The following is a 17,195-nucleotide window of genomic DNA, read 5'->3' as shown; positions in this document are numbered from 1 at the left end:
TCTGTCGGATGCACATTTTACACTCCCTGTACATGTTTGAGAGCAGGTTATGTCATTTTAGGCATCCATGTTTTTATATGAGTGAGTCAGAGAGGGGTATCATTCCCAGGGTTCCTACTGAGCCAGTGTATGTGCTATGCGTTGCCTCTTTGCCAAGGCCAGAGCATACTGGGCATGCCTCCTTCTGCCTACTGGGGCAGGCTCAGGTTGTTCCTCCTCCGAGTCACGCCCTGCCTGTGATGGCCTTGGCAATGGTCGGGGGCTGTTTGGCCCGGCCCTAAGCTGGTCTTGCTGCAGCTGTTTTCGCAAGATCATATTATGTAGCATAGCACATACCATGACAATTTGGATACATGTAGTTGGTGAGTACTGCAAGGCTCCACCAGATGTTTCCAGACACTGGAACCGTGACTTGAGCAGCCCAAACACATGCTCTATTACATTATATGTTTGTGCGTGTGCCTCATTATGGCATTCCTGTTCAGGTGTGTGTGCATTTCTGATGGGTGTCATCAGCCACGGCTCCAGTGCATAACCTGCATCCCCCACTAGGTGTCCATGTGGGATGTCCCCATTGGCAAATTTCTGGTACAGCTGCGTCAAATGCCAGATATGGGAATCATGGTAGCTCCCAGGGCAGCCAGCACACACATTCATTATTATGCCCTGGGCATCACACACGACCTGGCAGTTGATGGAGGGGAAGCCCTTGCGGTTAATGTAGGCCCTACCCCGCTCACCGGCTGGTGCTTTGATGCATATGTGCGTGCAGTCTATTGCACCCACTTCCTCAGGGTATTCTGCTATTTGCTGGAATAGACACATATTGCTGGCCAATACCTCATGGGCATTGAGGAAATGTAAATGATCACTGACATGTGCTGACATGGCATCCAGGAACTGGTGCAGTACCCTGGAGGCTGATGCCAGTGATATCCCCATCATACCACCAGTTGGTCTCTGGAAGGTACCTGTTGCTAGTATTCTTAGTCCAATACATACCTTGGTTTCCACTGGGTTGGGTTCCCCTCTGTTGGTTCTGTGTGTGAGGCGTGGCCTGTACAGCTCAATTTGCTGCAGGAGGTCTCTGTCCACTATATAGAGCTCTACTATCTCCAGCTCATGTAACCCATGGTAGGTGACCCTGGGCCTGTACACTCTTCTCCGTCTCTTCACTGTGGATTGTCTGGCACCATCTGCATTGTCACCACCCTCAGCAAGTCGTCTATGTCTCCTTATGACAGCTGTGGCAGCCCCTACCATTTCTGCTCTGAGTTCAGCTTTTTCAGTTTTCACTTCTAATAGCTTACTCCTGTCTTGCAGTGTCTCTTGAGAGATACATCCTGCACTGCTGTTTGCAGAGTTTTAAGTGCTTGGCTGAGCTATTATTCTGCTTGTGTAATTGCCTGCTTCTAATTGTTTTCACCTGCTAGCTCCAGCAGTATTCCCTGCTAGCTTCCTACTAATTCTGTTGCTTCCTTTTTCCTTTCTGTTTCCTCAGGGGGAGCAACGTGCATACCAGCAAAAAAATGCTCACAGTGGCTTACACATGCGCACACATGCTTAAACGGTTCGAAATCTGCTTATTTGGGTTAAAACACGTGCACACCAGCGCAAACAGTCTTACAAGTCTGCCAACAGGCTCCCACATGCTCAGTCTGCCCTACATGCGCGCACACCAGCGCAAACAGTCTTACAAGTCTGCCAACAGGCTCCCACATGCCCAGTCTGCCTTACACGTGCACACACTGTCCTACCAGCGCCTCATGGTGCGCACACGTTCGCATGCACGCCCAACAAGAAACTTTGGTGTAAGTAACAGTGTACACCTTCCATTTCTAGACTTTCCCATGCTTCTCTTGTGGCACTCCTCTTTCCATGATCTGTGTCTGACATCTGTCATGTAACACTGACCTCCAATGAACTGCATTTCATTCTACCATTCCCCCCCTGTGATGTCACCTACCTCCTACTCTATTCCTCCTGCTTATGTATCTCTTACACTACTCAGACTATGCTCATTTGCTATGTGACAGTGGAATTCAGTATCCTAATACTCATTTACATCAGATTGCCTACTAATGCTTAGTTACATGTCTTAGACTCAGCTTCCCCCCTTAGCAATCACTAAACGGTGGCCATGTTGTTTTTGGTCTGCTGATCCCTGCATTGTAAATCCATGTATTGCATAAAACCCACATTTGTGGGTTTATAACCTTCATTTTTATGTTTTATATAGCGCAGCCTGTTTGCGCGGGGCTGCGCTGCGTTTTAACACCGGCAATCGCCGAAAAAAAAAAAAATTATTTCTCATATTTGCATCGGGGTACCTTGCCATTGGCCACATATTTGGCCATTGGCATGCTGCCTGACACATATGCACCCTTTATTTGGAGCTGACATGGCTCTATTGTGATTTTTGCAGAAACTTACTCAGTTGTCAACTGAGTACATTTCTGCAGCTAAAACAGCTCTTACACGGGCTGCTTTCTGTTTCATGGATTGCTACTCTACCTCATTTGCATGCCTTTTGCTGCAAGTGAGGTATTTAGCATATCCACGCCCAGTCCCTGTAAGAGACGTTTTAGCTGGTCTCTTACACGGCGTTTCGGGCTGTTTCTGGATCGTGAGGCTTGCATGGAGTCTTACACATCTCTTACACTCCATGCAAGCCTTTGTGAATCCCGCCCGATATCTTTTTTTCGGCCTGGCTAAGTGCTGGGAATTTCAATTGAGTCAGGAACTGTTCAAAATCATGTTCCTGTAGTAAAACCTTTTGGGCACTATAGGCTTGAGAGTATATATTTTCAAATAGATGAATTATATCCTGGCTTGAGTAGTAGGATTTACTTTGATGTGATATCTCAGATATAAGAGCAGATGGTTTCCTCTGATTTATCAGTCTTGCTAAGAATTTGAATGGCATTTGTCACCACTCTGAGTAGTTTGCTAGAGTTTTTATTTCCTGAAGAGATAAACAATTCAAGTGTAACAAATATAGTTCTTTCTAAAGGTAGGTAAGCTGTTTTTCAGATTCTTGGTTATACCTTAATTCTAGTTCTGACTCCAGATTAGTATTTTTTTCTTGATATTGAGTTCTTTAGCAATGAATTCTTTCTTATAGTAGGAAGCATTGTTAATGAGTGTCCCTCTAATTAAGGATTTTATAGAGGCACAGCAGATGTCTAGTGGAAGGTGAGAGGTATCAAGTGAATGTAAAATATCTTCTAGAATGTCATAAATTTACCGTACCACTTCTTCTTTTAAAAGTAAATTGGGGTTTAATGTCCAATTATAACCCCTATATCTAGTAACAGTGTTGCTATGCCAGTTAAGAGTAAGTGTTATTTTTGAATGATCTGAAAAGAATCTAGGCTCTGCATGAAAGGTGTTGTTAAAATTCAAGAAGATCCTAGAGATTATGAAAAAATCCAGCCTGGACCATGATTTGTGATATTGAGAAAAAAGGCAAATCAGTCTGTTGGTGATTTATTAGTTTGAAAAGTGTATGGGTCAAAAAGGTTGAAATCATTTTTTAGTTCAGTGATGGCTGTGATGGCATAACTATTAAGTGAGCATTTTATGTTTGTCCTGTCTGATGTGGGATCCTGTATAGTATTCCAGTCACCCCCTATGATGTAATAGTAGTTAGGAAAACAAGAAAGGATCTTATAAATGGACATAATAAATTCTTGCTGTCTAGCACAGGGGGGGGGCATAAATATTTAAAAGTAAGATCGTAAGGGCACCTAACTGTTATATAACTCCATCTTCCATCTAGGTCAGCGTCATAGTATAAGATGTTTGCTCATTGTGCTTTTGAGATTAAAATATAACCCAAAAATGCCTTTTGACTGTTTTGGTTTGGGTAGGTATGTTAACCTTAAACTTGGCTTTGGTGGATCTTACAAAGCTCCTGAGTTGTTTGTTTGTTTTACTGACAAGGACTCTAACATTCTGGCAATTAATCTGTTTACTTTTGGTCAAAATTATTTTGTTTTCAATATAAACCTTGTTGATATTATGGTTTCACCATGTGGGTATGTTTCTGGGGTTTGCCCTGCAATTGTTTCTATGGGGTACAGCTGCATCTGTGCAGCTGTTGACATGCAAGTAGAGTGTGGTGGTGTACGTCTATGCATATTCAACAGAATTAACTGTGTTCCCTGGGTTTATCATTCACAATAACACTACATTCTCCTTATAAAATCCAGTATCTAAACATGGATTTTTTGGATTATGTCCTGAGAGTTGAGGAGGTTGCATAAACAACCTGTCAGTGCAGGTAACAGGTGTTGACAAGAAACTTCTCATAATGCCAACCTGTAGTACATAAAAGTAGTTTACAAGCCTGTGACAGCTTATTAGGGTAGTTTCCAGTCATAGTAACTTGAAATCAAGACTGCAGAGTTTTGTGGTACAAGAAGGAGCCATACTTTTCTAGTTGTGCAAAGTGATGCTGTGAATCTGGGAGAAAGCAAAACAACTCAGTATAAAAACTTACATTCCAAGTGCATTACCCCAGCAAAATATCTTACTGACAAAACAATAGGGCAATTTATTATATTTTCAGTTTAAAGATAAATCTAACAGCAGAACTTTCTTTCCAAAACTATCAGAACAAAACTGCATTCATAATGGAAAAGATTTGTATTGTGTACAATGTCACAAGTTTGGTCCCTTCACATTTTCCCATGCCAATGTTATTAGCCTACTAAAAATAAATTTATTTCAGCTTTCTAGTTTAATCCATCAGAGTCAATACATTAAAAATATGTGTGTTTGCCCACTTTTCCTCAGATTACATCTAAGCCATCCCATCTCTAAAGACATCCCTTAAGGTAGTTCTGCACTTAACACATTCAAAAATACATTTCTTCTCTGTGGGATATGAGATTTTTGTAGGAAAAACTGATTTTTTTCTCCTTTTGATCATGCAAATACAAAAGTGCATTTCTTGGAAACACCTTTTCTTGTTGATGTTATATATTATGTTCATGATATTCATCATTGCTGCAGTACCTGCAGCTATATGAGCTGTAGCCTAACAAGGTTATAACAGCCAGACAGCTTCTAATGCTTCAGGGCATCAGCCATGCATCCAAATCCTCAGGGAGCTGAACAGAGCTGACTAAAAGACAAGATTGAGCACCAAGCCCTTAAGAGCTTTCCTGTTAGTGAATAGTACAGTCCTTTGAATCTTTCAATGTTTGATGGTTGGCATTTGCTGCTCCCTTGCTGGGCAAATAAATTCCCTTTGGAGAAAAAAAAAACCTTCCATTTAATAACTGTGTTTACTATTGATACTTTTCTCTTCAGGGAAAGTTATTTTAAAGCTTGGAGTTTGTGTTTTAATGGACTGTCATGAAAATGTACCTTACTTGTAAACAGGAGCGCTCTTTTTTCCTGTCAGTCAAAAAGTTGTTCAAAGAAAATGAAAACGATTTTTTGTGGAGAAAATGTTTTTATTTTACTTTGTGGGTCTGGCTAAGTGTTTTAAAATGTTTCTTAATATGTATGTGAAAAAGTGACTTTTAAAAATGTTTTGTTTTTACTGGCATTTGCTGCCTGTTTTCTCTGGGAAACAGGCACCATTTTTGGCTTGACCATGAAAACAATCTGTCAGCCCCACAGTTGATCCTCCTTCCAGCCACAAAAAGAAATAGTTAAGCAAATAGCTTTTACCATCACAGCAGACTAACAATCAGCCTCAGCCACAGGTGAGTGATTATGCTGTGGCTATTAGCTGTTCCTCACACTACTCATCTTTTGCCCTGGATCCCTCAGTGTAGCTCCTACAGACACTTTGGACCAGGGGTTAGCCATGTCCTCTGTGGCTGCTGGGTCTTTTTCTGATCCCTGGCCTTCACTTTGTTCCTCCACCCAGGAAACATGGATTGTTGGGCTAAAAAAAAAATTGCCCATTTCTTTGTTGGTTACCAATTCTCTCTGACCTCCTAAGGGCAGGAACATTCTGGTTATACCCATTGCCAGGATCATCTGCCTGTTATGGAGAAAAGGGGATATGTTGTGAAGAAACATTGTCTGAAGCAGAAGGCAGTACTTCAAAATCCATCCCAACATGTTCCTGATCCATATCCAAATTAGTAACCCTGAACTGTCTATTAGGATTGTCTGTAGACTTGAAATCCTCAGGATAAGGATATGCTTTATGATTAACGTAGGGAAGGGCAGGGCAGGGGTCAGAAAAGTAACAAGTGGAACAGATGGATTTTGTTCCTCCTTAGATGTAACTCTATACGTTCTTCTAGGGATGATAGCATTATGTCTATGTATAAAGGTAGGATGATAACTCACCAAGGTTTTAACGTTTTTGACTACACAGACATTAGTATTACCAAGATTAATTTTACACTTTTTAGGAAGGGGTTCAAGTATGTACCTTATTTTAAAATGGATTTGGCAGATTTACTTATTAAACTCAAACTTTATATAAAGCAGCTTAGCATGAACTTTTGTTAGAAAATCAAGCTGTTAGTGTGACCTTTTCTCCTCCTATTCATCCATTTAAGAAAAAAGTGCATGCAATCCCCCTCTCAACCCTGTACTAGCTATTTTTTTCCAAAACTCTTGTGAGAAAGAACTGCATAATTTGAACAATCCACATTCTCCTCATTTTCACAATCTTTCCAAAGAAGAACTAAATTTGTTAGTTAAGTTAAAGAACATTTCCTTGAAAATTATGAAACCCGACAAGAGAGAGGGTATCATCACAGCTGACAAAATTGACTATATTAGTCATATTTTCAACTTATTGCAGGATACTAACAAGTATGACTATCTCGAGGAATGACATTCATGTTGCATAGCAAAAAGAGACCTCTTTTTAGAAGACTGTAGCACAGGATGTGATTACTTTGGAAATGTTCAGTTTCTTAGAAAACAAAAATCCCTTTATACCAAACATATTTGGAATACCCAAAGTCTATAAGGGTATTATATCATTAATTTTTGCAGCAAATAATTTGAAAACGTATTCATTGGTAGTGTTCATTGACTGTATATTAAAACAATCTATACGATCAGTTGAACATATTTGAAAGGACTCTTGGCACTTTCTTACTAAGGTCAAACCACATTTTTTAGTAATGTTTATAGTTTTTCTACTGTGGATGTAGGCAACCTTTTTATTTGTATCTATCATTGTTCTGGTCACAAATTATTTCCTTCAGCTATAATTGAGTTGACTAATTTGGATGATCATCTCATTAATTTTGTTATGGACAGCATGGAACTAATTTTATGCAAAAACATCTTATGAAAGAAGTCTTCTCTCAAGTTCAAGGTGTGAGTATGGGAGCTAACGCACAACCATTTATGTGAACTTAGTTATGTATAGATGGGAGAAGCAGTTCATCTTGGGTTCTGTTTATCAAAACCTTTATTTATGGTGCTTTCATAGGGTCATAGGTGTTTACTAAGCTAATGGCCACAAGCACCTTTTTAAGCCTAGCTATGGGTGTCAAATCTCTGACAAGTTCTGGTACCCTTGATAAGTGTAAGCAGGGGTTTGGGAGATGAACACTTTACAACTGGTCTATGTCCATTAGAGACATAGGTGCCAAACCAGGGATGAATTTCCTGGTCTCCATCCAATTGTCCAAGTCTACCTGAATTGGGTTAGGGAGGAACACTGCTTCACGTGAATGGGGAGCCTTTTCCAGAGCTGTGGTAGTCTTTGGGATACATAAGTGTCTCTCCAGATGGTCTTATTTATATCACAGGCAAGGTTTAAGTCTTTAGAATGGGTAATTCTGGTGCTATTTGTTTTGTGGATATGTAGGAGATCTATCAGAGTCGGGTCTGACAAAACCCTGTATGCCAGGCATAGTTTTCCCCTCATCAACCTGTAAGAGACAGAAAAAAGGGATAGGGCCTTGAAGCAGCCTGCATAGGACATTTTACTTACACCCGGTATTATTTAATGAGGAACCTCTGTGGACATTTCAATTGTTGGATATGCCTAGTTAGGCAAATAAGAAAGGTGGCATTGTACTCAATGATAGCTCAGATGAATGCCAAATACAGTAGAACAATGACTTCCTTGGATCAAGATGCCATACCTTTGTTTATAATTTGTGCAACATAGAATGATTTCCTTAATACTGTAGACACATGATAGTCAAAGGCTATATTACTGCCTATGTATGCCCCTAATTCTCTGACTACTGTGTCAGCTCTAAGGGGTGTGTTGTCAGTATGATAGTTACCAGGGGTGGAACACTTTCTGAAGGATACTATTATGCATTTCTTGGCATGTAGTTTTAGTCCATGGCTCTAACACCAGGTGTTTATCTGTGTCAGCCCTTTATGGAGAACATTTGTGTCAGTGTGGGATTCAATGACAGCTCCTAATTTGCAATCATCTGCAAATTTAGTCAGCTAGAGACCATTGACATTGGCCTTGACATTAGAGTAAATGCCAAAATGGGGGAGGGGTCCAAGGACTGATCCCTGAGGGACTCCACTTGTTGACTAGCTTCCTTGCAGAGATGGACTACCCAGTCATAACTTCCTGTGTTCTGTCTTTGAGCCAGTTGGCTATCCACAGTGTGACATATGGGTTTGTATCTAACCTCCTGAGTTTGTCAACATTGCCCACTTGGGGTATTGTGTCCAATGTCTTGGCAAGGTCAAGGTGGGTAGTGTGAACCATTTTTCCCTCATCCATTGCTTTGGTGACCTTCTCAAAGAAGTCCTCCAGGATGACTAGTCATGGCCTGTTCTGATGAAACCAAACTGAGCTACTTCCAGTGTCTGGAGGATTACTATATCATTTTTGATCATTTTCATGATAATCCTTTCCATGGATTATCATATAAGACCAGTGAGACTTATGGGTTTGTAGTTTCCAAGGTCTGTAGATGGCCCGCCTTTGTACAGGAGCATGACTGCTGCTGCTCTGCATTCATAAGGCAATAAAGCCTGTTTGGAGCATAGAGAGATGACTGTTGCTGTTCTCCATTCAGGAGGCATGAAGCCTGTTTGGAGGCTACAGTTAAATAACAATTCCAGAGGGCCTGATAGGACAGGTTTCATGCTATTTAGAAGGCATTCTGAGATATTATTTGGACCTATTGATGAAGTCTTCTTGGCCTTAGAGAGAGCATTAATGATCTGTCCCCTGACGATAATTGGGGAGTAATTTTTGATTGTATTTCCTGAAGGAAGGTTGAGAGGGAGAAAGGGCTAAAGTTGGAGCTGAATCTATCAGCCAGTAGGTTTGCATATGTTCTGGTTCATTATAGGTGGCTCCATTTAGACTGAGCTCTGCACACAATTGTGTACTGCCTTTGAGGTTGTGGACATAGTTAAGAATGCCTTGTTGTTGCCCTTGGCCTGGGAGGCCAAGCTTGCCTCAAATTTGGCTTTGGTAGACATTATTTGTCCTCTGAGTTGTTTTTAGTTTGATGAGAAAGCTTGTATCATGCTGGGTGCTGCACTTCCTAATGTTTGCCATAATTTTCTTCCTTTTGTTATACAGCCTATTTGTGCCTGTACATTTGGTGTTGCTTAGGATTTCCAGTTAACAGTGGCATAATTAAAGTTGCCCATGAATACTTCTACTTCTACTTGCCTAGAGAATTCAATGGAGTGAGCATAATGGCTGTTTACATCCCCCTATTGCTAATATCAGTGTGGCATTGAACATTATGTATCTGTCAATAAATGACCTCCAGAATAAGAACCCTGAGTTTGCCCATATAACTGCAGATGAGTTCAATCAATCTGACTTGAAATCCATATTACCCCATTAGAAATCAACATGTGTAATTTGCAACAAAAGGGTTGAACACTCTAGATAAGGTGTGCACAAATGTAAAACTGGCCTACAAAGCAGTACCTTATCCACATCTGGGCACCTCAGACAATCTGGCCATCATGCTGCTTCCTGCATACACACCACTGCTGAAAAGAGGCAAACCTATAACCAAATAAGTAAGGATATGGCCTGAGGGAGCAGTCTTGGCACTACAGGACTGTTTTGAGTGTACAAACTAGTCAGTGTTTAGAGATGCAGCTGTAAAGAGCTGCCATATTGATCTGGAGGAGTATACGGAGTCTGTAATGGCCTATATTTCAAAATGTGATGATGTAACAGTCATCAAATGTATCACCATGCATGCTAATCAGAAACCTTGGCTATCTGGTGAAGTATATGAGCTCCTAAAGGTATGGAATGCTGCATTTAAATCAAAAGACAAGTGGTCAGAGCAAATCTAAGTAGAGGTATAAAGGAGGGTAAGAGGACCTACGGGTTTAAAATTCAGGGACACTTCTCTGACCAAAGGGACTCCAGATGTCTCTGGCAAGGCATTCAAGCCATAACCGACTACAGGCCTGCATCCTCCCCATGTGATGACAACACAGATTTTCTGAACAAACTTAAACCTACTTTAGCAGATTTGATGTGGACAACAACACTGTGTCAAATAAGCTCCCTGTCGAACAGGATGAGGAGGTGTTATGTCTAAGAACATCTGATGTTCTGAAGACCCTGAGGCAATTAAACCCAAGAAAAGCAGCTGGTCCTGATAATGTTATGGGAAGGGTTCTAAGAGACTGTGCTACCCAACTGTCCACTGTACTAACAAATATATTCAACACATCCCTGCAACTAGTCATTGTACCCAGTTGCTTCAAAAATACAACAATCATTCCCTTACCTAAAATATCCCAACCGACAAGCCTAAATGATTACTGGCCAGTTGCTCTTACATCAACAGTAATGAAGTGTTTTGAGAGTTTGATCAAAAACCACATCTCTTTGAGCCCACCTACAACACCGGATACATTGTACTTTCCTTATAGATCCAACAACTGCAGAGCTGATGCAATATTTGTAGCACTTCATGAATTATTGGCACATCTAGAGAACAAGAATTGCTGGGTCAGAATGCTGTTCATCAATTTTAGTTCGACCTTTAACACTGTCATCCTCCAGAATCTGATATAGAAGCTGATCCAGATGGACGTCAACACCTTCCTATGTAACTGGATACTGGACTTTCTCACCAACAGACCCCAAAAAGTATGTGTGGGAAATAACAGTTCAATCAGTATTACATTGAGCACGGGTGTCCCTCAGGCCTGCATCCTGAGTCCTCTGCTGTTGACCTTGTTGACACAAGACTGCATGGCCAAGTATGAATCCAACAAAAACGTCAAGTTCACGGATGATACCACTGTCGTAGGTCTTGTCAGAAATGGTGAGGAAACAGCCTACAGGGATGAAGTCGAGCATCAGATAGGCTGGTGCAACATAGCAATATGGCCTTAAATGTAAGCAAGACCAAAGAATTAATAGTGGACTTAAGGGGGGGGCTCAGGAGATACATCAACCTCTAGAAATTAAAGGGATGGCAGTGGAAACAGTGAAAAATACCAAGTTCCTGGGGGTGCACATCTCAGATGACCTATCCTGGTCGACTCATATTAGCCATACTGTGAAGAAGGCACAACAACATTTGCACTTCCTATGGAAATGAAGGAAGGCAAATCTGTCTCAGTCCATCCTCAAAGCCTTTTACAGGGGGATCATAGAGATCATCCTTTCAAATAACATCACAGTTTGGTATGGTAACTGCAAAGCATCTGACCGCAAGGGTCTCCTGAAGCTAGTGAGGAAAGTGGAAAAAGTCATTGGCTCCTTGCTCTCATCTGTATGAGACTTGGTGTGTGGGAAGGGCTAGTAATATAATCAACGATCTTACTCACCCTCCCCATTCCATGGACTTCCACCTTTCCTTGGGCAGGAGGTATCACAGCCTACACTGCAAAACATCTAGGCTGAACAGGAGCTTCTTCCCTCTATCCATGACAGTGAAGAATTAGATCAATATGCCACTTGCTATGAAGTATCAGCTATAGTATCACTATGGCAAATTGCTTCAATAACTGATGAACAGGAGCTTCTTCCCTCTATCCATAAGGGTGCTGAACTTGCAAGCCAGGCATGACTGTGAATAATTAGATCAATATGCCACTTGCTATGAAGTATCAGCTATAGTAATCACTCTGGCAAATTGCTTAAATAACTGGTACAGTTAGCCTGATTTCTTATGCTCTTACTTCCTGAATGTGCAATAGTCAGGTGTGAGTCACCACTTCATACATGTGTGATACGAACATCAGAATATATCATACTACAACTAATGGAGTAGAATATTCTAAACAATTACAATCTGAAGACATAGTCTTGCAATACCTACTAGTATAATACTGTCTAATGTTTTCCTGTCCAATTATGGTAATTTATTGTGTTAATATTTTAATTATTACTGTGTGTGCATTAGTCTCACTGTCATTCAAACTATGTGTTCATTGTTATGTCTTGCACAGGGACCAAAGCAATGTAATTTTGTTCAGCTTGCACTGCTGTGTATATCTGATTGACAATAAAGTTTACTTTGACTTTGTCTTTGACGTCGACTGGTACTGGGTTGGATGGTGAGTGTTTCCAATAAGTTTAAATATATGGTATGAGTTTTCTGGATCATAGTGGGGGACCTATAACTTGTAAGGAAGTGATGTTGGATTTTGCCTATGGTGATTTGAACATGGAGCAGTTGAAGTGCAATTCCCTGTTTGACCACACGCCTGTGTAGAAGCTGGTCTAAATGTGTGGAAGGTATTATAACCTTGCACTGTTAGTGTGCTCTCCTCAGTTTTAAACTATGTCAGAGTGACCACACAGATGTCAGCATTCTCTAGAGTGAAGGGAGCATCTAGGGAGTGGAGTTTTTTGTTCAGACTCCTAGCATTCAGCAGTAATACCTTCAGATTTTCTTGGTTTTGATTTGCTATGTCGGAAGTACTTTCAGTTTGGCATTGCCTAAAAAAGCCACTATGGGAGAATACAATATTTTAGCTAATATTCAAAATCCTAGAGGGGAGAGGTACAGACCATCCCTGGCAAAGCAGCATGGTTTGTTTACCATTGCCTTCCACGCTGACAGATATTTCACCCCTTAGAATGACATCAGAAACTAATACAATTATTAAAGTCAGTCCTCTTTTGTTCGTATTGTGGTATCATCCTTGGAAAAGGTAAAATCTTGCTCAGTTTATTTATTTATTTTATTTATTTACAGTTTGTTTGCCAGGATAGTCCATTGGGCCACAAGGAGCCTGTTTTCAATGGAGTCCTGGGGAGAGAAGCTCTAGAAAAATACAAATACATCATACAAATTGCACATATACATTACAGATTATCTCATAGGAATACAAAGTAAATATGATTAATAATGATAGAATACATCAGTATAGTTCAGTCATTTTTTTTTTCACAAAAGTAGCAGCATAGGGTAACTGTTAAGTAGTTGGTCAAATAGTTCAATAGAGCTATGGAACTATAGGAGGCAGTGATGGTTTATTTAGTTCTAGGAGAGTAGGAAGTGGTATTAAAAGGATTAGGTAGGATGGGAACAGGGGCACTTCCATTGTGAAGTTAGGTGTGAGTGCAACAAAGTTTTAAATGTGGAGAGACTGCTGGTGATGCGGATAGGAAATGGTAGGGAATTTCCAGAGGCATGCAAGAGAGAAGGACATTAGGTGATTCCCAGCTGGACATGTGGGTTTGTACAATTTAATTAGTTTTTGGGAATTAGGTCTTAGAAGTCACTCTGGTTCATGCATTTCAAAGGTAGTTGCTAGGGAGGTACAAAGAGATGGGCTGTAAATGAGTTTGTGTGCTTGGATGAGTTGGGTATAAGTGAGGAGGTTAGGTAGCTCAAGCCAGTTTAGTTGATAAAGAGAATTACAGTGGTGAGAAATGGCTCTGTGACCTGTCACAAATTTTGATATCTTGCTATAGCAAGAGGAAAGTTTTGTTTTGAGGGAGAATTGCAGGTTGGTGAAGATAGCTGCACCATATAAGATGGATGGGATGAGATAGGTATTGGCTAGTATGAGCCTGGTGGAAGGAAAGCTATAACAATTATGGTGGTATAGCATACCAATTGTTTTGTGTTTTTTTATATTTACTTGTAAATGTTTGTCATATTTTAGTTAATCATCTATGAGTACTCCCAGTAGCTTAGTGTCAGAGACTATTTCTAGGGGATTTTTTTTTCCTGGTGATTATGAATGAGTGTTTATCTAGGGAGGAGGTTTTGGAGGCAGTGAATAACATAACTTTAGTTTTGGTTGCATTTAGAGCCAGATGGTTGTCTAGCATCCACTGCTCAGTAGAGGAGAAGACACTTTGGGTAAGCTTATTTAGAGTGGGGATAGAAGGGGAGGAACAGATAATGGTAGATTCATCAGCATATTGGATGAGGCTGGAGATTGGAATGGCTTGGTAGAAGTTGTTAATGAATATGTTGATTAATAGGGGGCCTAAAATGGAACCTTGGGGGACACCTGTGGGAGTATTAAGGAAGGGTGAAGTGGCTTTATTCAATTTGACTGCTTGTTGTCTGGTTGTGAGGTAGCTGGAGAACCACTTGGTACAGGAAGGGGATAGGTTTAGTTTGGAGAGTTTATTAAGAAGCAGGTTGTGGGAAATAGTGTCAAACTTCTTGGAGAGGTCGAGGAGAAGGGTGGACACGAAATGGCCAGAATCACAGGCTTTGTTAATTGTTTCAAGGAAGGAGAGGAGGACAGTGAAGGTGCTATGACCGGGTCTAAATCCATGCTGTGTGGGGGTAAGAAGCTGGTTGTTGATGAGATAGGGTAAGAGTTGTTGGTGGATACATTTTTCAAGAAGCTTAGAAATAGGGGAGAAGATAGCAATAGGGCGGAAGTTTGGAATGTCATTATTATTGCCTCCTTTATGTAGAGGAATAATAAAGGCTTTCTTCCAGTGCTGGGGGACCTGGCTTTCTGAGAAAGGCCGATTAATTAGTATGTTGATAGGAGAACAATGGCTTCTGCGGCTACTTTTAGGAAGTAGGAGGAAATTTCATCAGGGGCATTGGAACCAGGTTATAGTTTTAGGAGAAGTTTTTTTTTCATGGTGGATATAGAGATGGGATTGATAAAGAAGGGTGGAGGTTGGAAGGAAGGGATGCTAGGGGTGGAAGGGATGGGTGCAGGATGAGGAGGGGTCGCAGAGGTGTTGGTGAAGGATGATGTTAGTTTGCTTATGGATTGTCAAAGGAAAAAACTTCAAAGACCAATACACATAAGGTTCAGTTAAGGCACTTTTAATTACTTGCTGCAAGGAGACAAAAACATGCAAATACAAGGATTTGTCTAACTACTAACAGGAAGTATTCCTATTCTTATACTGCTTTACAAGACATGGCCTTCTATGGCTGACGTAATCAAACACAACTTTCAGTATTGTTCTACAGCAGATGCTACTCAGATTTTCTTCTGACATGACTAGATTTGTGAGAAAATTTTGAGAAAAACAACCTGGCCTTGGTAGACACTAATTCGTTTACAGGCTTCTATTGTACAGTGTTACATTTCAAGGTACTCTTCTAACTCAGATACAAGCAAATGCTGATTGCAGTTCATATTTTCAAACAGGCTTTGTCCTAATTATCTATAGCTTCTACAGCTGTGTATTTTCTCACAGCACAAACGTAACTTCTTGTCTAAGTTTCATACAAGTAGTATTGTTCTCTTCGTTATTTTCCCAACGCAAGCAGAAATCATCTGCTTCTCAGTAAATTTCGAAGGCACAAGCAAAGATTTCAGCTAACAATACAAGGTCAGAAAGCATCTGCAGTTTGTACAGATTTAAGAAGTATGAAATAGAATAAATGTGTTAACCTTTTTCAAGCTCTAAATTCACTAAGCATATTACTAATACACACATTAATACATATTTTTCTGACATTTCCCCCCTTTTAATACTTTTATTCTACTTTCAAAATAAGCATAAACAGTTTGTTTTCTTCTCCTAACCTCTTCCACTTAGGATTTGCAGTTAAGAGAGTCATTCAGTTTAAACTCATGAAAGCATTTCAGTTTTTCAATATTTCTTCAAACTCAGCACTTTGATATAAGGTTTCAGAAACTGACATGCCTATAAGGTCTTTAATCAGTCTTTTCATGCAGGGGATACCACAACAAACACATACTCCCAGTAGGAGTATTCCTACACAAATGGCAATCAGGATGTTCATTAGGATGGTACCCCACCCCCCAAACCATTTCGGGAAAAAGTCAGTCAGTGGGTTTAAGCCTGGTTTGGTCATGGCCGACACTTGCTGAATTACCTCAAGATGATTGTATATCTCGTGTTTATGGTCAGGAATATATGAACAGCATTCTTCTTGGATTAAAGCACAAGTACCACCTCTCACCGCTAAGGTGAAGTTGAGAGCCATGCGGTTTTGAAGCACTACAGTTCTCATAGCATTCAGCTCATCAGTCATCAATTCGAGAGCGGAAAAAGTTGTGTTGCACATTACTTCGAGAAGTTTCGACAGTTTTCTCAGCTCCCAGATCGATTTCACTGCTCCATATGCTGGTAATATGCCTGCCCACGATATAACGCTATCACTCAATTCCATATGTGTCAGTCCTTTGCCTATGGAATGCTGGTCTTTCCAATGCGCATTGATTTGTCCCACTGGATTTACAGGTTTCTTGACGACCTCTCGGACATTTCAAATTTTTCCTCGAGGAAAAACTGCAGTGTGTCGTATGGCCAGAACCAGGTAACCCAAAAAACACCTGCCAGACCAATTCTCAGGTAGCCATTTGTATGCCTTTCTGCCACACACAAAATAACAGTCCTCTACTTTAGTAGTAACTTTGCTATGAATATACACTTGCCCTGCATGAAACATTTTTCTATCAATTATAGACGTTTATAAAGAACAGAATTATGTTTTACTTCATCAAGTGTTTTGTGCATCAATCCAAGAAATGAATCATAGTTTGTATTACAATAAAGATCTACATTGTTAACTTTAGTGTAACATCTATAAGGAAAGGTCACATTGCAATTGCTCCAACCCACTTGAACAGTATCATTTTTATAAAAACACACAGTTCCCTTTTGTGGAACAGACAAGTGCAATGCTATTTTATCTTATTATGTAATGGTTGAGATATCATAAATCAAGTTCTCCCTTGTCTCATTGACCCCTAGGGGGACTGTAGTCATTAATAACTCCCCGTATGCTGTCGGCAAAGCTGTGCAAATCCAGCAATTCAAAACATTGAAAGTCTCAGCATACACATATTTAATTGCCTGGTAAGTGTTAAAG

This window comes from Protopterus annectens, chromosome 3.part1 (assembly GCF_019279795.1).
Source record: "Protopterus annectens isolate FY-2018-M chromosome 3.part1, PAN1.0, whole genome shotgun sequence".
In the NCBI taxonomy this organism is placed as follows: Eukaryota; Metazoa; Chordata; order Ceratodontiformes; family Protopteridae; genus Protopterus; species Protopterus annectens.
Note: the sequence above shows the minus strand (reverse complement) of the source record.